We start from the raw sequence: 23,138 nt of genomic DNA, 5'->3' as shown, positions 1-23,138 counted from the left end.
CAATTCTTAATTTATGGATATGCATTTCTAATGTTTTTATTTACTTTTTACATCTTCATAGACATATAATATGTTTAAAACCGACTATTAGTTGAATGTTGACATCACATGTATTCCAATTACACTTATATCTTATTGTAGTATTCTAACCAAAGAAATCACTGTGTGTAATGCACATATTTTTCATATTTCCGCTTGAATAAGTGTCACATATGATAAATACATCTGTCATTATTCTTATTCCAAATAATTCTTTAAACAGATCTGAAAACATCCCTGACATATGTATTTCTCATGTGTCACTTTTTAAAGCGGAAAGATGGACACCCGAGTATAACCAATCCACATTTTCATAATGTATATCGTAGCATTATTTCTCAGTTAAAGGGACATGAAACACAATAATGTATTTTATAATTTAGGTATTACATACTATTTTTTTAATTTTTTTTAATTTTCTCAAATTTGATTCAGTCTCTTTGTATCATTGTTTTAAGGAGCAGCAGTGCACTAATGGTTTCAAAATGAACACATAGGTGAACCAATGACAATCGGTATATATATGTAGCCACCAATCAGCAGTTAGAACATAGTTTTTTTCTGCTCTTGAGATTACCTCGAAACACATTTCTACAAAAGATAACAAGAGAAATAATCAAATTTAAATAATATCATTAAATCTGAAATGTAGTTAAAATTGCAATCTCATACATAATCGTGTAACATAAAATGTGGGTTTCATGTCCATTTAAACCCTGCTGTTTCCTAAATAGTTCTGAATCCTCCTATTCTAATGAAATATATACCTATTACCAGCAATGGATTATATTTCATATATCACAATATTACGTTATCTAGCATGACATTATGTGAAGCTGTGCATTACATGAAACAAACATGCTTCATAGATAAAAATATAGCACATACTATTTTTTTAAATATAAATACGTTTCTTATTGACATGCAAAGCTGTAAAATTTGTCCTTTGATTGGATGACGTTTTTACGTGATCTTGGATGCACCATGTTGCTTAAGACGTCACATGCCAAGGTGTTAAATGAGTCCTTTGATTGGATGACGTTTTTACGCGATCTCGGATGCGCCATGTTGCTTAAGACATCACATGCCAAGGTGTTAAATGAGTCATTTTATTGGATGACGTTTTTACGTGATCTTGGATGCACCATGTTGCTTAAGATGTCACATGCCAAGGTGTTAAATTCATCTGATTGGATTATGTTGTCCTGCAATATTAGATTTTCCACTTAACCCACGTTTGCGAATGAGAACACAAGTTTAAAACCATGACTTTCTTGTATTATGGATTGTGCCAATCATGTACATTGTTGAACCATAGCTGATAAAGAAAAGAAAAATCTCTTTTGATGGCTGTCTCGTTGAAGAAACAAATGAAGGCAATATGTTTTTCATGCAGAATATATTTTGAGGTAAGTGCAAATCCATGAATATACTCCAACTTGTTTGTCAACAATATTTTGACTTTACTAAATAATTACTGTGTTGTATTGAATTTTGTATATATATAATTCCTAAAGATGCGCTTTTGTATTTGAATGAAATAATCAATATGCATTGACCTTTATCATATGATAAATATATGAGATGTCTACTTATTCTAGATGTTATGTCCTGATATTTTTTATTAATGTATATGCTCAGTATCGTGTCATGTATGGCTTCCACATTGTTGATCTCCAAATATAGTATTGTGAGCATGTATTTCTAATGTAACTCTTAAAAGGACTTGAAACCAGATTCCTTCTAAATGAAATGTCTTTCTTAAATAATTCAAACACTATAATGTAGCTTTAAGAAAATCAACATTATTTAACACGTCGAGAGAAATATGGCATTTATGCTTAGTATCCTATTCAAATATTTTCTTGTTTTAACAAGTATGTGTAGATATACCAACAAGCCTTAAGGATTAGTATACATTAGCATATGTTATTGTTTAAAGGGACAGTCAAGTCAAGCAAAACATTAATGATTTAAAGATTGAAAAATGCAATTTTGTTCGAATTTCTCTTAAACTTTTATCCCCAATTTATCTTTGTTCTCTTGGGGGTCGATCCGATATAAATCGTCGCCCGCAAAAGCCGGCGACGCCAATATTTGCGCGGGTTTGGTATCACATATACGGCGTAACCTAGAAGTTACGCCCGTATATTTCTGCCGTCGCCCGCAGTTTTTTGGGCCATAGGCAGGTATACCAAACCCGCGCAGTTTGGTATCCAATATGCAGCGTAAGGACTTACGTGGCGAAAATGGAGAAAACTTACTCCATTTTCACCTCGCCACAAAAAGCAGCCGTAAGAAGCCTTACGCTGACTATTGGAGCCCCGTAACTCCCTAAACTAACTAGAAAATAAACCTAACACCTAACGCATGCGCAATGTCTATCTCCCTGTCAACCGCGATCTGCTAAAATAAACCTAACACCTAACGCATGCGCAATGTCTATCTCCCTGTCAACCGCGATCCCCCCCCCCCCCGAAATCCCTAATAAAGTTATTACCCCCTAAACCGCCGCTCCCGGACCCCGCCGCCATCTACATAAACTAACCCCCTACTGTGAGCCTCTAAAACCGCCGCCATCTACCTTATCTATCCCCTAATCTGACCCCTTACACCGCCGCCACCTATATAAAAATTATTAACCCCTAATGTAAGCCCCTTACACCGCCGCCATCTCTATTAAAATGATTAACCCCTAATTTAATCTACCTACCCCGCCGCCAGCTATATTATCTATATTAACCCTAAGTATATTATAGTTAATAGAGGTATTACATTATATATATTAACTATATTAACCCTAATTATATTAGGGTTAATATAGTTAATATAGTTACTATAGTATTTATATTAACTATATTAACTCTATCTAACCCTAACTAAATTTATATTAAATTAATCTAATTCATTTATAAACTAAAATATTCCTATTTAAATATAAATACTTACCTATAAAATAAACCCTAAGATAGCTACAATATAATTAATAATTACATTGTAGCTATGTTAGGGTTAATATTTATTTTACAGGTAAATTGTTAATTATTTTAACTAGGTATAATAGATATTAAATAGTTATTAACTATTTAATATCTACCTAGTTAAAATAATTACCCAATTACCTGTAAAATAAATCCTAACCTAAGTTACAAATACACCTACACTATCAATAAATTTAATAAACTACAAACATCTATCTAAAAATACAATTAAATTAACTAAACTAAATTACAAAAAAAAACAAACACTAAATTACAAAAAATAAAAAAAGATTACAAGATATTTAAGCTAATTACACCTATTCTAAGCCCCCTAATAAAATAATAAACCCCCAAAATAAAAAAAATTCCCTGCCCTATTCTAAATTCAACAAATTTCAAAGCTCTTTACCTTACCAGCCCTTAAAAGGGCCTTTTGTGGGGCATGCCCCAAAGAATTCAGCTCTTTTGCATACAACAAATACAATACCCCCCCCCCATTACAGCCCACCACCCACATACCCCTATTCTAAACCCACCCAAACCCCCCTTAAAAAAAGCCTAACACTACCCCCCTGGAGATCTCCCTACCTTGTCTTCACCACACCGGGCCGAACTCCTGATCCGATCCGGGCGATGTCTTCCTCCAAGCGGCAAAGAAGAATTCTTCCTCCGGCGATGTCATCCTCCAAGCGGCAAAGAAGAATTCTTCCTTCGGCGATGTCATCCTCCAAGCGGCAAAGAAGAATTCTTCCTCCGGCGACGTCTTCCTCCAAGCGGCAGCAAAGTCTTCATTCTTCCGGCGGCATCTTCAATCTTCTTTCTTCGCTCAGCCGCCGCGGAGCATCCATCCCGGCCGACTGCTGAACTTGGAATGAGGTACCTTTAAATGACGTCATCCAAGATGGCGTCCGCCGAATTCCGATTGGCTGATAGGATTCTATCAGCCAATCGGAATTAAGTTAAAAAAATCTGATTGGCTGATTGAATCAGCCAATCAGATTCAAGTTCAATCCGATTGGCTGATCCAATCAGCCAATCAGATTGAGCTCGCATTCTATTGGCTGATCGGAACAGCCAATAGAATGCGAGCTCAATCTGATTGGCTGATTGGATCAGCCAATCGGATTGAACTTGAATCTGATTGGCTGATTCAATCAGCCAATCAGATTTTTTTAACTTAATTCCGAATGGCTGATAGAATCCTATCAGCCAATCGGAATTCGGCGGACGCCATCTTGGATGACGTCATTTAAAGGTACCTCATTCCAAGTTCAGCAGTCGGCCGGGATGGATGCTCCGCGGCGGCGGAGCGAAGAAAGAAGATTGAAGATGCCGCCGGAAGAATGAAGACTTTGCTGCCGCTTGGAGGAAGACGTCGCCGGAGGAAGAATTCTTCTTTGCCGCTTGGAGGATGACATCGCCGGAGGAAGAATTCTTCTTTGCCGCTTGGAGGAAGACATCGCCCGGATCGGATCAGGAGTTCGGCCCGGTGTGGTGAAGACAAGGTAGGGAGATCTTCAGGGGGGTAGTGTTAGGCTTTTTTAAGGGGGGTTTGGGTGGGTTTAGAATAGGGGTATGTGGGTGGTGGGTTGTAATGGGGGGGGTATTGTATTTGTTGTATGCAAAAGAGCTGAATTCTTTGGGGCATGCCCCACAAAAGGCCCTTTTAAGGGCTGGTAAGGTAAAGAGCTTTGAAATTTGTTGAATTTAGAATAGGGCAGGGAATTTTTTTTATTTTGGGGGTTTATTATTTTATTAGGGGGCTTAGAATAGGTGTAATTAGCTTAAATATCTTGTAATCTTTTTTTTATTTTTTGTAATTTAGTGTTTGTTTTTTTTTGTAATTTAGTTTAGTTAATTTAATTGTATTTTTAGATAGATGTTTGTAGTTTATTAAATTTATTGATAGTGTAGGTGTATTTGTAACTTAGGTTAGGATTTATTTTACAGGTAATTGGGTAATTATTTTAACTAGGTAGATATTAAATAGTTAATAACTATTTAATATCTATTATACCTAGTTAAAATAATTAACAATTTACCTGTAAAATAAATATTAACCCTAACATAGCTACAATGTAATTATTAATTATATTGTAGCTATCTTAGGGTTTATTTTATAGGTAAGTATTTAGATTTAAATAGGAATATTTTAGTTTATAAATGAATTAGATTAATTTAATATAAATTTAGTTAGGGTTAGATAGAGTTAATATAGTTAATATAAATACTATAGTAACTATATTAACTATATTAACCCTAATATAATTAGGGTTAATATAGTTAATATATATAATGTAATACCTATATTAACTATAATATACTTAGGGTTAATATAGATAATATAGCTGGCGGCGGGGTAGGTAGATTAAATTAGGGGTTAATCATTTTAATAGAGATGGCGGCGGTGTAAGGGGCTTACATTAGGGGTTAATAATTTTAATGTAGATGGCGGCGGTGTTAGGGGCTCACTTTAGGGGGTTATAGATATAATATAGCTAGCGGCGGGGTACGGGAGCGGCGGTTTAGGGGTTAATAACTTTATTAGGTTGCGGCGGGGTAAAGGAGCGGCGGTTTAGGGGTTAATAGCTTTTTTATTGTTAGGCTAGTGAGGGGGGATAGCGGATAGAGGGTTAGACAGTGCGGGCTATGTTAGGGAGGCGTGTTAGACAGTGCGGGCTATGTTAGGGAGGCGTGTTAGACAGTGCGGGCTATGTTAGGGAGGCGTGTTAGACAGTGCAGGTGTTTTAAACTTTAGTCAGGTTTTATAGGCGCCGGCAGTTTCTAACGTGCCGCAAGTCACTGGCGACGCCAGAAATTTGTACTTACGCAGATTTCTGGACATCGCTGGTTTGTGAGACTTACGGCACGTTAGCATCTGACGGCGACCTATATGGGATGGCTCGAGTTGCGAGCTGAAACTGCGGGCGACGCCGGTTCCCTCGCTTGCGCCGCAAACTGCGATCGATATCGGATCGCGCCCCTTGTGTTCTTAGTTGAAAGCTAAACCTAGGAGGTTCATCTGCTCATTTCTTAGACCTTAAAGAGTGCATCTAATCTGAATGCACTTTGACCACTAGAGGGCATTAGTTAATGTGTTTAATATAGAAAACATTGAGCTCATGCAGTATAGTTACCCTGGATTGATCACTGACTGGCTGGTCTGTCAAAAGAACTGAAATAAGGGGTCATTTTGCAGAGGCATAGATACAAGGTTAATCACAGAAGTAAAACATGTATTTCTATAAGTCTTGTTATTCCAAACTTGATAATGCGTAATAAAGAGTTTTCTTTGTAACCAACAATAATTCATGTTATGACTGTCCCTTTAAGCTGTGTTGTTGGCATCAAAACAGTGATATGCCATCATGTTTAAATGTAATGGTCATTTTGTTTGAGTTTAGGAGAACAGTTTGGACATCACATCGCAAAAACCAACCAATGTAATCAACAAGGACAGCATGTGATGATGTTGTCTCCACACACTTGTAAAACACACTCTGCAAACAATCTGCCTCCATGGACCCGGTCCCATAGAAGCCTATTATATACAGAGTGTGCTCCACAAGTGTAAGAAGACCACATCATCACATACCTATCCTTTACACATTTAATAAATAAAAATTTATACAAAATTACTTCCTCTTCCATCCCCTCTTCCCATGAGACTGAGGCTCTGGGGGGGGGGGGCAACTGCCCCCTCCGATGAGTTCTCATAATATGTACCACTAGGGACTAATAAAACAAATGCACAACAAATTCGTTATTCAAATTTTTCTTTTGTGCCTAACTCAAATATCCAATATAATTTGCGTCTATCTAATATAGACTCCCTGTTACCTCTGTTTACTGGTCTTTTTATTTGCTCAATACCTTGAAATTTGAATCTCCTAGTGTCACATTGATGAAAATCCTGAAAGTGCCTGGCTTTGGCAGAATTCGACTTTGGCCTGTCTATGTCCCTAAGATGCTCCAGCAATCTATATTTAGGGGTCTTGTTGTGCACCCCACATAATGGATCTCACAAAGGGTACAGCTAATTAAATAAATTGCATATCTAAAAGTACATTTAATAAAGGAATTAATTTCATATTTCTTTTGTGTCATACATCTTAATTTCCTACTAACAAAGGCATAACCACACCTATATTATACCCTGTCTGGATCATGAAAGAAAACATTTGAGTTTCATGTTCCTTTAATAAGCTATAACAAAAATCTTTAATAAAATAGTTTGAAATTCTACCACTAGAGAGCTTTCTTGAGACTAAACACCAACTATTTCCATTAAAGGGATATAAAACACCTTGTAATAACAACAGTTTATGTTTTCTTCCAGTAGATTAACATATCAACCATGTGTGAATTTTTCAGAACAGATTTACAACTTGTTTGTTATAATAATTTTTTTAACTGGCCAGATTTCTAACATCATTAACCTTATCTGGAGAAGCCAATCAAGATTTGCTACTGGAGTAGAAAAGCTATTCACAGTCACAGTTCCTTATCTGCCCCCCACCCCCTTCTATGGCCACGTAGGGACATCATGTGTAGCAAGATAGAGCTTGTAAAGTCTGCAGTTTCGCTTCAAATTCTCAAATTGAAAAATCCCCAATTTTTATAGTTAAAGGGTCATAAAAACCCAACATTTTTCTTTCATGATTCAGATAAATAATGTCATTTTAAACAAGTTTCCTATTTACTTTTACTATCAAATTTGCTTCATTCTCTTGGTATCCCTATTGAAGGAGCAGCAATACACTACTGGGAACAAGCTGAACACTTTATGTGAGTCATTCACAAGAGGCATATATGTGCAGCTACCAATCAGCTATCTCCCAGTAGTGCACTGTTGCTCCTCAGCCTACCTAAGTATGCTTTTCTACAAAGAATAAAAGGAAAACAAAGCAAGTTAGATAAAAGAAGTACATTGGAAAGTAGTTTGAAATTACATGCTCTATCAGAATAGTAAAGGTTTAATTTTTAAATCTACACTACCGGGAATTCCAGAGAAAAACTAAAATACAGAAGAATTTTTATTATTGCTATCATTCCATTTAAACTGAAATAGCCTTGTTTTTTTTATTTACCTATCAAAACTATTTTTTTTTAGTAGACAACCCAAGGTATGGAGCTAGGCCCCTTTTGGTATATTTCATGCCACTGTTTCACCACCAAATGCGATCATATAAAAAAATCGTTAACTTTTTCACAAACTTTGTGTTTCTCACTGAAATTATTAACATACAGCTTCTGCAGTTATAACACAAATGTATGTAGAAACTTCTCTGGGGTCCCCTTTGTTCAGAAGTAGCAGATATGCATGGCTTTGCCATTGCTTTTTAGTAATTAGAAGGCAGCTCGCACCATACTTCTGAAATTCCTGGCAGTGAGGGGGTTAATTAGTTAGCTGGCAAGGGTTTTATCATTCCAGTGTAAGGATTACCCCTCCCATCTGACACTTCCCACCTCCCTGATCTCTCCCAAACAGCCCCCCACCCCATCACCACCCACACTCCTACCATCTTAGGTACTGGCACAAAGTCTGCCAATATTACATTTTAGGGCTTTTTTTTATAAATTAATTTTATTTATTTTCTGCAGTGTAGGTTCTCCCCTTACCATCCCACCTCCCTGATCCCTCCAAAAACAGCTTTCTAACCCTCCCCCCTCCTTATGGTGTCCGCCATCTTAGGTTCTGGCAGCTGTCTGTCATTACCCAGTTTAGGTACAAATATTTCCCTTCCATACTTTATTTTCTGTAGCGAAGGGCCCCTCCCACCTCTGTGCTGACCACCTGCCTCCCCTCCAGCACCTCCCACTTCCACCTCTGTGCCGCCCACCAATCGTGCTCCATTACCTTATGAGGACAGATTGCCTGCAGCTCAGGAATAGCAGTCTCGGATGTCATTTTACAGCCAAGACTGCTGGAGCTTCCTGAAGCTGCAACAAATATATACTTTTTACATTGCAACAGGCTTTGTACTGCATGACGTATATATATATGTCGTATTGGGTAAAGGGGTTAAATTACATGAAATGGGACAAAACAATGAATGAAAGTATATTGCAAAGTGTTTATACTATGCATAATTAAGTATTTTATAATAAAATGCCAATGTTTTATATCACTTAACTTGTTATCATAACTGCTTTTTTTCTTCCCTAAGAGTTTCAGACTGAATGCGAAGGACATCTAATATACACCTTTCACATGCTGAACACATAGAACCAGAATTCAAGTGGAGTGCCAATAGTGTACCATGTTAAAATTAGTGTGCAAATTGATATTACAAGTCCATGCTAAAACAGATTTAATGATATTGCTCTAGTGCACCGATTACTTTCAATGGATATCGCAACTACGCTAAATATTGGCTTCAAACAGAAGTCAAAATAGTACTAAAAGAATTAGGGCACCATAAAACCTGATGTAAAGTGTAAGGGTCAAAATAAAAGTTTCACAAAACACTTGTAAAACATAATAAAATAAAGTATTACACTCATATACCCAAAAGGCATAAAAAAAAAATTCATTTTCTGCAATGATATTTTTAGTGAAAAAATTCCTGCAGGTCATTTTGAAATGAAATTCATTTTTAATGTAGGCAGTTACACTAAAGCACCAGATCAATTGCAATATGTTGATTAACTGAAGAATAATGGGATTTTTAAAGTTTTATAATATATTGCAGCAGTTGAAAGTGCACATCAAATTAGCTGTAGAAAAAAAAGTTATGTTTTTAAAATGTCTCTTGAATACATTTTTTTTCCTTTGCTCTTGGTCTAACATCACATAATTATAAGGTAAAAATGTAGTAATAAAAAAGTTGCATTGCTCACAAGAACGTCTTACATTCAGAAGTGACAGCTTTGCAGCCTGAGAAAGGCTAGAGGGCAGGGTTGAAAAAATCCTTGACAACCATTCATCAATTAATGCTCTTACGCTTTGCAGTGCTGCTCTGTATTTAAATGTGCTCTTCAAACAGGGCTTTGCTCTGGCTGCATTGTGTTAAGAAAACTTGGAGAGCTGCAAAACGAAAGCGCTAACAGTTATTGCATGTGTTCCGTTCATCTCAGATCACAGCATGTTCTGCCTTGGGGCTCATATATAAACATATTTAATTAAAATGTTTTATTTTGAAAAAAATATTTTAAAAGGGTTTTAAAAGGGATGTGGCATATGTCAAAGTGTTTGACATACACTTAATATTTGTATGTGCGTATATACAGTACTGTGCAAAGGTCTTAGGCCACCTTTAGATTTTGTTGTTTTAGCAATGGTATAATTATTTCTCAGTCTCTTTTTTAGAATACAACCAAAAAATACAGGATATTTGTATGCAGCATTAAAAAAACAGAAAAAGAAAATCAGAAAAAATGGCAAGTATTTAGTGTGACTTACACTTGAGCAATAGCAGGAACCTTACTCTCGTAACCCTAAATGGAATGGAACCCTAATTAATATCATTGCTAATATCTGTATTTGCCCTAGTATTTCATGTCAAAATGACTGCTGTGAAAAAGGTCTATGCAAGACATGCTTGAGCATTACATACACATGTGGTATGAGTTTAATTCATTGGAAGCTTGCTAATAAGACCAACTTTCAGTCACATCATTCCATTCAAAATGCCTAAGATCATAGAATTTGAGATATAAAATCATACTTTTGCATCAGCATGGCCACTCTCAAAGGTAAATCAGCAAACAAACTGGATACTCAAGATGTGGTATTCAAGCTGTTATAAAGAAATTTCAGGAGAGGTCAAAGAAAACTTTTAAAATCTGATGAGAAGTTTCTCAGAGTTTCTTTTTTGAGAGACCGGAAGAAGTCCAGCAAGGACCTGGCTCAGCATCTGGCAGCTTTATCGGGATGCTAAGTTGACTCTTCTACAGCCAGAAGAAGCTTGATCAAGAATGGTCTTTGTGGAAGGGTAGCAGCCAAGAAACCACTTTTTCGGAAGGGGAACAGGGTGAAAAGGCTAAAAAAAAAAAGAAAAGAAAATAATTTCTTCTAAGTGAAGAACAGGTATTTGAAGTATTCCTAACACACCATTGGCTTTAGCGCAGTTGGTCTAACCTTTGGGTTAGCGCATGAACTATAAAAAGAAAAGGATTTTTTAGTGTGCTTCATAGAAGTCTAAGGGGAAAGGGAGTTAGTGTGGTCACGATATCTGACCTCCAGATGTCTTTTGCTCAGGTGCTTAATTTTTACCTTTCAACTTGTAATACCAGCGCTAACATGGGAGCTCTATTGATTTAACCTTGAGCGCAGTTAGCACTCAAGAGAAATATAAATGCATCGCTCTACTAGCCCATATATGTGTATAACTGAAGCATGATTGTTTTGTATTATATAGATGGTATGCTTAATTTTATATTTGCCTGTGTACATGGACAGATGGATGAAAACATAGATAGATAGATAGATAGATAGATAGGTGGATAGATATATGGTTGTTTATGTAGAGTAAACAGATACTGGACTCACAGGCTTGCAGAATAAATGCAAAGTTAAGTTGTGAGTGAGAGAAGACAAAAAAAAAAAGATTACTGTAGTTTAAACAGAAGTCAAGCAAAGGCCACAGACAGATAAATCAAGAGACAGCATATAATAAAAGTTAATTTTAGAATAAGAAACTAGGGACTACATTAACACAATAGGTCAAGAAAGCAGAGTCTAAGCAATAGGACGTGGACTTGGCTAGTTTACATAGTTGATTAACTGAGGATTTCAAAGAGTATGATAGCAAAAAGCATAAAGTCTGGAAACTGAATTAGTTCTGATCATGACTCCTACTGAAAGCACATAGCACAGGTATCCTCAGTCCAAGTCCAGCCAGGAAGCTTCATGTCCTGTTCAGTCTGTAGTCAGCATCCTTATGATCCAGACACTATGAAAGAAATATGTTTGTATCAACTACATTAAATATTTTGGAGATCCAAAACTAATTCTTTAATTTCTGAATACATTTCCACCTCTGCCTACACACTTGAGTTTGTGCAGGTGCACTAACGTTCTCAATGACAACATGACTGGTTTCCTTGTTTCCATTGTTATATCTTGACAACAAAACAGTTCTTCAAAGTGTCATTGAGAGATCAGTTTACATATTGGTTCAAAGTTGTGATAACAATTACAAGAGAAAATGCTAAGCACTTAAAAAACACTTATTTTAACATTAATTTACAAATAATAGAAAGATTTTTTTAACATAAATATTAAAGGGACAGTAAAGTAAAAACTACATGTTCATGATTTGTCTAGAGCATGTAATTGTAAGCAACTTTCCAATTTACTTCTATTATCAAATGTGCTTTCTTCTCTTGGTATCCTTTGTTGAAGAGTAGAGATAGGTAGGCTGATAGGAGTGTGCACATATATTTAGCACTCTATGGCAGCAGTGCTTGCAACTATTTATAACATTGCTGTAAATATTATTGCAAACATTGCTGCCAGATCGCTAAAGACACATGCACGCTCCTGAGCTTACCTAGGATTCCACTTTAACAAAGGAAGGAAGTGAAGCAAAATACATAACAGAAGTAAATCTAAAAGTTGTGTAAAATGTCTTACTCTATCCAATCCATTTAAGTTTAATGTTCACTTTACTTTCCCTTTAACTTAAAAGTAAAAAAAATAAACTTCCATGAGGATTTTTCTTTAAAATTGAATAATACTCATTAGACAGGAAATTGTAATAGTATTCAGTCAAGCACTTGCTATTTAATAAAATGTAAATATTAGGAATTACAAATAAGAAATTGTTTAAATCATTAGATTGTTTTAAATGACAAATGGCAAACAAAATATGCAATTGTACTAGTATTTCTATTGTATTACTAAAGAGTGTTTTCTTATATTAATACTAACAGGAAAGGTTAGAATACAATACAGAATGTTCAGTTCAGAAGAATACATTTTCAAGCATTTTGTATCTGCTCAACTGAACTTTTAATCTGTATTTCCCAAACTGCAAATAATTCTAAATGCACCCACCAAAAATAACTGTTGTACTGAACCCCAAATGCACTTAAAGCCTATATAGCTCTGCCCTGGACTTACCCACCATAAATATCCCTAACAATGCTAATCCTTTTCCCCACATAGCAGTTAACCCTAACCACAATCTCCTCCTACTTAAGTACCCTATAATGGCTGACAAATGATCCTCATTGTAATTAACTCTAAATGTGATCCCTTATTACTAGCCCCATGGCTCTAACAGCTATGACCACCCATCAGTAACCACCCCCAACTAAATTAACCTCTCTTCCCATGGTATTACCTTATCTATTGCCAATACCACCTCAAAATACATGAAGGTTATATCCCATAGTTAAACAAAACCCATGTATCTTACCATTCTTAGAGTGTGTAGTGTTTTCCAATTCTTCTGAATTTTGAAAATGGCTCCTCCTTTTTTTAATAGAATTTTAGCAATCCTTATTGGTGTTGACCAATTACCAATGCACATGGGTAGACTGGAAGGACTGTTAAAAATGAGTCCACCCAATGTTGTTAACTAATTAGAACAGTGTGAGAGCTCAGTTCTGGAAATTGGGGGAATAATGTGGGATGGATTATAGCGTTAGGACTGCAGTCAGAGCATTTAGTGTTATTTGTCATACAGGGTCTTGGGACAGTACAGTTATAGTTAAAGTCAAAGGGTTATTTGTAGAGGGGAGAACTGAGACACTTGGGTGTTATTTGCAGTGCAGATGGTCATGGCTAGGTTTATTTTCATTGGGTGAGCCAGGTGAGAGTAGGTTAAATTTAAAGGGAAATGAGACAGCACTCCTTTAGTAAAAAATACATATTTTAAATTAAAGTAAACTTAAAGGGACACTGTACCCCAAAAAATTCTTTCGTGATTCAGATTGAGCATGAAATTTTAAGCAACTTTCTAATTTACTCCTATTATCAAATTTTCTTCATTCTCTTGGTATCTTTATTTGAAATGCAAGAATGTAAGTTTAGATGCCGGCCCATTTTTGGTGAACAACCTGGGTTGTCCTTGCTGATTGGTGGATACATTCATCCACCAATAAAAAAGTGCTGTCCAGAGTACTGAAACAAAAAAAAAAGCTTAGATGCCTTCTTTTTCAAATAATGATAGCAAGAGAACGAAGAAAAATTGATAATAGGAGTAAATTAGAAAGTTGCTTAAAATTGCATGCTCTTTCTGAATTACAAAAGAAAAAATTTGGGTATAGTGTCCCTTTAAAAAGAAATAGGTGTTAAAAACAGCAAACACCACACTTGTTTTCTTGCTAAATGAAAACTTAGAAACTCTCAGTGTAGCCACTGCATGCAGCTAGATATCAGAGCAACCATTACAGAACTTAAAGGGACAGTCAACACCAGATTTGTTGTTGTTTAAAAAGAGATAATCCCTTTATTACCCATTCCTGTAATGCTCGTGGGATATTCCTCTATCAGACCAAACTTGGTCAGTAGTCTTCTTCTTATCCCGGCGTCAAGTGGAATGATGGGAAGTATCCCAGAGCAGAGAGAGTTTGTAAAATGAGGTAAGCAGTACTTACAATAGGCAGGGTAGTCCTTGGCGGCAACAGGAAGACAATCCAGCAGTATAGCAGTTCAGGGATAAACCAATAAAAGGAAGAGGCAGGAGTCAGCAACAATAGGGAAATCCAGCAGTATAACAGTTCAGGGGTGAACCAATAGAAGGACCAGACAGGCAGAGTTCAGTAACAGTATAGCAATCCAACAGTTCAGGGGTTAAGCAGACAGAGTGGTCAGACAGGCAGAGTTCAGCAACCGTATAGCAATCCAGCAGTTCAGGGGTTAAGCAGGCAGAATGGTCAGACAAGCAGAGTTCAGCAACAGTATAACAGTCCAGCATAAAGCAATACAACACCCATGAGCACACTTATCACTTATCAACACCTATACTTGGGCAGTGAAGATAGTAAGTGACAGACTTATATAGGCGCAGGATTCGTGCCACAGGAGATTCGGACCGGCTTCATGGGAGAGACGTGCGGCAATGACATCATCGCCGCACGCTCACAGGAACCACTGCATCCCTGGCAACAGCCAGAGCAACAACCGCCGCGTCCCTGGCAACAGCCAGAGCGGCGTGGCGCGACAATTCCCCAATTTTGCATAACCAACACCGTTATAATAATACACGTTTTACCTCTGTAATTACCTTGTATCTAAGCCTCTGCAAACTGCGCCCTTATATCAGTTCTTTTGACAGACTTGCATTTTAGCCAATCAGTGCTCACTCCTAGGTAACTTCACGTGCGTGTGCTCAATGTTATCTATATGAAACACATGAACTAATGCCCTCTAGTGGTGAAAACTGTCAAAATGCATTTAGATTAGAGGCGGCCTTCAAGGTCTAATAAATTAGCATATGAACCTCCTAGGTTTAGATTTTTTTTTTTTTTTTTATTGAGGTTTAAAGGAAAAAGGCATACAAATTTCAAAAAACAAAGGACGTAAAGAAAAAAAGAATAATAAAATGTTACAATACAGTATTGAATGACAAGATACAATATATATTATATGCCTTACAATTTTTAAGCCTTACAAGCTGTATGAGGGGTCACTGCCGACCCTCAACATAAGTTCTAATAATAATACAGAAAAAAAAAGGCCTCACAAAAATACAGGAGATCACTTATGGATCTCGTCTAGGTTTAGATTTTAACTAACAATACAAAAGGGAACAAAGCAAAATTGGTGCTAAAAGTAAATTGGAAAGTTGTTTAAAATTACATGCCCTATTTGAATCATGAAAAAAAAAAAGTTTTACTTGACTGTCCCTTTAAGTTCTACTATCACATGATTTTGGCAGTGAATGTACTGAGCATGGGCAAAAGACTGACTACAGTAAGAGCAGATGTCTCCTAGTAACACTTCAAGGGAAAAGCTGCTCATTTGCCTTCCTGTATAGACCACAGCCCCTTTCTGGGGTTGTGAAAGGAAATAATAGACCATTAGTAAGTTAAAAAACATAAATAAGTACTTTATTTAAAATGATGACTCTGTTCATATACATTGTAACTGTGTTTGTACATATATTGTACCACATACTATGTCCAATAAAACTGGATTAAAAAAAAAAAAAAAAAAAGTAAAATCCTTTTGAAATAATAAACAATACATATTGCTAAGTTTCTTTTAAAGGTATAAGAAACCCCAAAAAATATTTTGTGATTCAGACAGAGCATACAATTTAAAAAAAAAAAGTTTCAAATTTTCTTCTATTATCTGATTTGCTTAGTTCCCATGTTATTCTGCGTTGAAGAGATACCTAGGTAGGTATCTGGAGCAGTACATAGCAGGAAATAGTACTGCCATCTAGTGCTCTTCCAAATGTATAACATTCTTGCAAAACTGCTGCCATAAAGTGCTCCAGATATGGGCAAGCTCCTGAGCTTACGTCCCTGCTTTTCAACAAAAGATACAAATAGAACGAAGAAAAAAATGATAATAGAAGTAATTTAGAAAGTTGTTTAAAATTGCATGCTCTATCTAAATCCTGAAAGAACATTTTGGGTTTCATATCCCTTTAACCCTTTCCGGTCCTTTAAATGTTAAATTGGGGTGGCCGGCGGGTCTTATTTAATTTTCGAGCACATTCTTTTTAATTTCACAGCTAAATAGCAAGTCACCGCTAGATGTTGCTATTTAGCTGTGAAATTCAAAAGCGGCAGTCGGAATATATCTGACATTTGAGCGCATGCGCTAAAACCCTTTGTCGGATATATTCCGACAAAGGACCGCAAAGGGTTAAGTATAACCCACTGCTTAGTGCTTATTTTATTACAACAATGAAACAGATTGTTTTATATTCCCTTAAATTGTTTCAGGAGATTAGCTCAATGAAAAGGCAAACTTATTTTTTTATACTATGCTTTGAGTTTAATATATCTAAAGTAACTGTATGTTTGACACCCAATGTGCCAGGATGACTGCTTCTTGACCCAGTTATTTAAAAATGGTCAGCAGGAACAATACAGGGTGCCAAACACAATAGCAACACTAACAAAATATAGTTTATATTATGTAACAGATGGTTATAGGCAATAATTTTACTTGGGAGATGCCGCTGTGCTCAAATCATTCATATTCTGACAAAATTGATGCAGAACGGGTTGCCATTAACTAAGAGTCAAAATTGACCACACCCTTACAAACATAGACACACTCTTTGGCAAATACATACTCACTGGCACACAGCAACTCAAAGGCATAAGCACAAAAATACCACACATTTAGTAGAACAGCAACAATGATGTGGAGAGATGAAAAAGCACGAGCAATTGACTAACAGATTGTACCCCTGGCCACAAACACACACAAACATGAGGTAACACATTAAAAAATTAACGTAAAGGGACATCCAAAAAGAAAAACCAAAACATAAGTTATGTATGCCAAGATTCCCAGGCTTTATTGTAAAGAGACATGGATATAAAAAGGTACAATAAAAAAATATAATCTTATTTAGCAAATGTACGCTCTTAAGCATTTATGTGTCTTGTGCACTATATGGCAGCAGTGTGTATAGAAATATTATATTAGCAACCTCTAGGGGAAGCTTTGGAGTGCAGAAGCTTTAGCATCTCTATGGTAAACTAGTTTGTATAGCTAGAAGCACTGTTTAATAAAGTAGACTGAACACAAACTGGCAGTGTATCTCACTTTAGATAGGGGACACCTAGTGTGTCCCAGTAGTAGTAAGTGAAAGCAGAGCTGTGAGAGTTCCCCGCTATCACTCAGCACTGCCTGCTGCAGACTCCCTCTATAGGTTGCTAGTATAACTTTGCTACACACACAGCTGTTACATAGGGTTCAAGACACGTGCACACTCATGAGCCTACCTCAATTTGTTCTTATTTTAAAGTAGCCAAGTGTAAACCAAGGACACAGAGAAAAAGTTACATTTGTTGATAGAAGTAAAGTGGAAAGGTTAACCAAACTGTACATGCTATTTGAATAACGAAAATGTAATTTTGACATCGCTGTTGCTTAAATGTCTCCCTGCATTCTACATAATTGTGCCGCTTAAGTGCATGTCAGCATTACTATCTAAACACTTGTACTTAAAGGGCCACTGTAAGTAAATATTTTCTATGCCTGTTACTAACTATCCCAAATACGCTTTTTATCAATAGCATTTCATTAACATATCTCTACCGTATATCAGAAATCTTGTCTGCAAATTTAATTGTTTTCCAAACCCACTCCGTGGGTATCCTTTGCTCTGTACCAATCCGTTTACAATACCTAGGTTTCAAAATGGCGCATTAAACACAAAGTTATTGGTTTAAGTATTTTGAACATGCAGTGCTGAAAATAGTGGGCAGGATAACGTGACATCATCGGCGAATAAAAGATATAACTTTTAGAACGTTATGAAACTTCGTTTTGGAGAAAATATAGGTCAGTAGGTTTTGATTAATGTTTATTAACTTTAATATGTTAGTTGTTTAGCTTAAAAATTATAACAGAAAGTAATCCTTTAACACATTACAATTTTTGGAAGACAGTGTCCTTGTTGCCCTATAGGAACTAAATATAGGTACATGAAAGAAGGTACTTTCACTATGCGCCACTATCACTACAAGTGTGCATGTACTATTGTATTCTGAATAGCCATAAGTGATTGGTTCTTGCTTAAAGAAGACAAAGCATGCTACACTAGCTCTGCATAGGCCCTATGATTTAAAAGTTTGAAATAAGAAAGAATGAATTTTGCAACTTTAAACCATATACACCCTAGGTGCAATAACTGTATGTGATGTTTGCTATACTAGTTGCCTGTCTCAGAGTCACTGTGTACTTTTAGAGACTTGCCATTGTGGTCTCTACTTACAGTTGAAGAGTAGATAGAAAGATAAAGGATAAATTAGACAGACAAACAAGGGCAGGTTTAGTGTACCCACACCTACTCTCTACTCAAGGTCATTTGGCTATCTGCTTCTGTTAAATGGTCAGAACAGGCTGCAGCATTCCTTTGCCACCCTAGAGTGTACATAGCAATAAACCGTTTGCTGGGTGTCCCTGATTCAATAAAAATATTTATAGGTATATGAACAAAATGTATCTTGAGTTTGTAGTAACAAAAGAGATATTATATATTCGTTCTGTTATACAGATCTTACAAAATACTTATACTGTTTATACTCCATAACGTTTTATAATGAGTAGTAAACAAGTGTAATGATGTGGTGTGTGTGTATATATATATATATATATATATATATATATATATATATATATATATATACACACACACTATTTGGGTTCTGTTTATTATGCATGCTTTCTGTGCCTGTACTGTGCATATGCTACAGTCTATACATTGTCTACTAGATTTTAGATATTCATATTGCACTTTTGGGGTATGACTGTGATGAAAACTATGCAGTTTACTCAGTGGTTTCCTCGCCTAGCATGTGAGTTTTATAAACTGCATACCATCCTAAAAATCCTGTACCCCAAACAAAAAGATTCCACACCTGGGTCTGCAATGCATGCTCACAAATGCATGACAAGGGATTACAGTAAAGCAAGCAGGAAAAAGCAGCTCAGATATCCAGCAGGACACCCCCAGCGCAGCTCCCCCTTCTCCTGTCTCTTACTCTGCTCCCCTGAAAATCCCCCCTCCCGTTCCTGCTCTTAGCCAATCAGAGGAGCGATCTCATCCATGCAAATAGCAGCACAATGGAGCAAAGCAATAACCACGCTGCAACCACCCTTGAAACGACCACCACTTGTTTGACAAGTCGAAAGCCAATGACATCCGAGTCTGAGCGGTGTCTGTGGCCGCTGCAACCAATGGTTTTGAGACAAAGGCGTGTACAAGCCTAGTTAGGGTGTCCTTGCAGGGTGTCTTGTGCTAAACTTCACCAAATAATAGCTGTTTGTATTTTGGCTGCAGCAGTGGCCATTTTAGGTAAGTTCTCCTCTTAACTTTTAATTTGTAGCGTTTTTACTAGTTTGCATATTCATTTAGGGATGCAGCGGCCATGTAACCCCTTCTCCGGTTATCACTTATGAATGAAAACGTGATTTAACTTCGCTTTTCAACCTCTTATTTTGTGTGTGATGTGCACAGGGGATTCCTGTAAACGTGTCCTCCGGATTTGCTGCGAACGTTTAATGCGTGTGTTTTCAATCTTTTTCTCTCCTCATCACAGGTTTCTGTAGGTAGGTTTCCACACCCCCTCTGCTGACCCTTTGGTTCTGCCCTCTGCAATAAAGCGTGTACGGTGGGCAGTACCATGTGGGGGAGGAGTAGGGGGAGCTGAAGGTAACGAGGGTAGAATGATGCTTAGTTTGGTTAATTGATTTGGCCTTTGTTCAGATGTAGAAGACTAATGATTATTTTCTTAATGAGCACGGGGCTTTAATGGCACTGCATTTGAAAAATGTACTTTGTAATGGTTCTTAATATGTATATCCATTGCATAGCTTTTGTGTATTATGGTAAAGCTGCTCTGTTATATATTCTTTGCAGGCCTACTGTTACAGTTAGGTAGATTGACACATATAATCTGAAGTAGCCATCAACCTCCTGCAGGTGGTGATAACAGGACTGGGAGACCAAGCACATGCTGGTGTTGGTTGTGTGAAGCCTGCATCCCTAAGTAGGGACCATTTCTGTAGTTATCATACAGAGTAAAGTCATAGTCTTGGTAGCCCATTGTGGTTTTGACTCCACTTCATTTGGGAGTTTATATATTTTTGTATGTGAAAGGGGAAACCTGAGTTATTGGGTATACAATTTTGTTTGCATTGCATACCCTTTAGTCTGCTCTCCATTAACCCCTTCCTACCCCTTACCACCAAAAATGGTTTTTAAATGTAATTTAGACAAGACTTTCTGGTGCTCAGTCTGGATAAATCAGCCCATCCTAAGTGTTTTTGAAAGAATATTAGTGTTGTATGCAAACCAAGACATTCAATAATGGATTTACTTTTGGCACTGACTGTAGACCTCTCTTTGCCAGCTTTGTGTTCCATATAAGCCATTTTGATACCCAAGAGTGAATTGACAGCTTCTCTGACATAAAATTACTGTTCATCTATTTTTTCACTCATAGTTTTTGTACAGCCAGTACAGGAGTTTAAGATTAATTTCTACCTCAAGAAACGTATTACCTGCATAAAGATTATCATGGTTCATGAAAATTGGGGTATAATTGTTAAAGGAGAATGCTAAGATAGCAGACAACTTTACTTGAAGAAGGCATTGGTTATTGCCGGGAGGGTTTCTAGTTTAGTTTATAATGTATGCAATATAGTCTAGCAAAAAATAAATAAATTACATTTAAATATAATCCAGATTAATTTACAAATAATAATGGTTATTCTGTTTTTATGATGGTAACTGAAGAAACTGATATGTTGTTGCAAAAGCAAAACATTTTTATTTTTAAACTGAGTATGTTTCATGTAGGCCCCAAGTTTGTTTTCATTTTTCCTTAAAACATTGTAGTAAAATATCTGAGTGTCTGTCTGCTTTTTCACAATATTTTTCAAAGGAGGACAACAGTTCCTGAAGTTGTCTCATACAAGTGTTCTGAATTATAATTTTTATGATAAATTAGAGCGTCAGATTAGTTAAAGGGAGATTAAATCCAAAATTTCTTTCATGATTTAGGTAGAACATACAATTTTAAACCACTTTCCAGTTTACTTCTATGATCAAATTTGCTTAATTCTCTTGGTATCATTTGTTGAAGGAGCAGCAATGCACTATTGGTTTCTTCCTGAACACATGGGTGAGCCAATGACTGTGTGTGTGTGTATATGTATGTATGTGTATATATATATATATATATATATATATATTTTCTATATATCCCCACCAATAAGCATCTAGAACCTAGGTTCTTTGCTGCTCTTGAGCTTACTTAGATAAAATTTTTAGCAAATTATAACAAGAGAAGGAAGTAAATAAAAAATAGAAATAAATTTGAAAGTTGTTCAAATTGATATGCTATGTCTAATTATGACTTTACTGTAACTTTAATAATCTCATGTAGCTGTCTGAAAAACTTGTTTATAAATTTGTACATATAAAATAATGCCACTTTTGCATGTTTTATTATTGTGATCTGCGGAATCTGTTGGGGCTCTATAAATAAATAATAATAATAATAATAATAATAATTTTGTGACACTGACATGAAATTTTAAATGCTTATTGTATATATTGTTCCAAGTAGTTTGAGATCTTTCTAATGGAGACAATGGAAATAATAGTTGTAATGTTATTAATCCAATAAAAGGAACACAACCCTTATTTTATTTTGTAATATATATATTTTTAATGTGTATAGTATATACAAGTTCGAAAAGGTAATAGTGGAAAAAAAGAAAATGCTCTGTGTTAGATCATTTTATTATTGCTGGCATATAACTTTGTCTTCAACTTCTCTAAAAGGCCATAATAGGGGGATCATGCTCTAACGCAGAGCTCGACAAACCCAGGAGCCTGGGAGCCACTGGCTCCTAGAATTTTACACCTGGCTCCTAACTTTTTTTTGGTTATTATCCATATATCTATATACAAATCCAACTGCCTGACTCCTAAATATTCTTTCTGGCTCCTAATTTTTGAGCATATTTGTCAACCACTGCTCTAACGGATTAGAGCATATTATTTTTCAACTATTATGGCCCTTTAAAACCATCTCCACAGCAACAATGCCCTACTAGGACTATTCTGAACACGTCTGGTGAGGCAATGACAAGAGACATATGTAACTACCAATCACCAGCTAACTCCCAGTAGTGCATTGCTGCTTCTGACTCTACCTAGGTGTGCTTTTCAACAAAGGATACAATACAAACAAAGTCAACATGACTTAAAATTGTGTGCTATATGTGAAATGTGGAAGTTTAAAGGGATAGTAACGTCAGATTTAATCAATAATGTATCCTACTTTGTGCTGTAAATTTTCTTGTTTTTGGCCGCTATTTGTCTTGAAAATCTGGCATCTTTCCAAACCCACTGTGAAGGCTATTTTGCATTAGCCAATCACGGTGGGCAACCTGAGTGCTCCTCTTGCGTAATCTCCTTTGAGCAGGCATGTGCATGTGCCGAAATGCCAGAATAGACC

The 23,138-nt window shown here is 36.3% G+C and overlaps 1 protein-coding gene and 1 long non-coding RNA gene across 3 annotated transcripts in view; one reads left to right on the top strand and one right to left on the bottom strand.

The window, feature by feature from the left end:
- Positions 1-10,871: 10,871 nt before the first annotated feature.
- LOC128640727 (uncharacterized) lies at positions 10,872-14,604 on the bottom strand. Its single transcript, XR_008399384.1, has 3 exons — positions 14,571-14,604; positions 11,824-11,917; positions 10,872-11,005 (listed from the first exon to the last, which is right to left on the bottom strand). It is a non-coding gene; the product is annotated as an uncharacterized LOC128640727 (long non-coding RNA).
- A 5,227-nt stretch (positions 14,605-19,831) lies between these two features.
- CHD6 (chromodomain helicase DNA binding protein 6) overlaps positions 19,832-23,138 on the top strand; it is a 1,034,665-nt gene continuing 1,031,358 nt past the window's right edge. For both annotated transcript variants that reach the window (XM_053712106.1, XM_053712055.1), the window contains exon 1: positions 19,832-19,963. The gene's annotated coding sequence lies outside the window, so the exon portion shown is untranslated. The remainder of the gene's footprint in view (positions 19,964-23,138) is intronic.

The sequence above is a fragment of the Bombina bombina genome, chromosome 1 (assembly GCF_027579735.1).
Source record: "Bombina bombina isolate aBomBom1 chromosome 1, aBomBom1.pri, whole genome shotgun sequence".
Lineage (NCBI taxonomy): Eukaryota > Metazoa > Chordata > Amphibia > Anura > Bombinatoridae > Bombina > Bombina bombina.
Note: the sequence above shows the minus strand (reverse complement) of the source record. Positions and strands in the feature narration are given on the sequence as shown.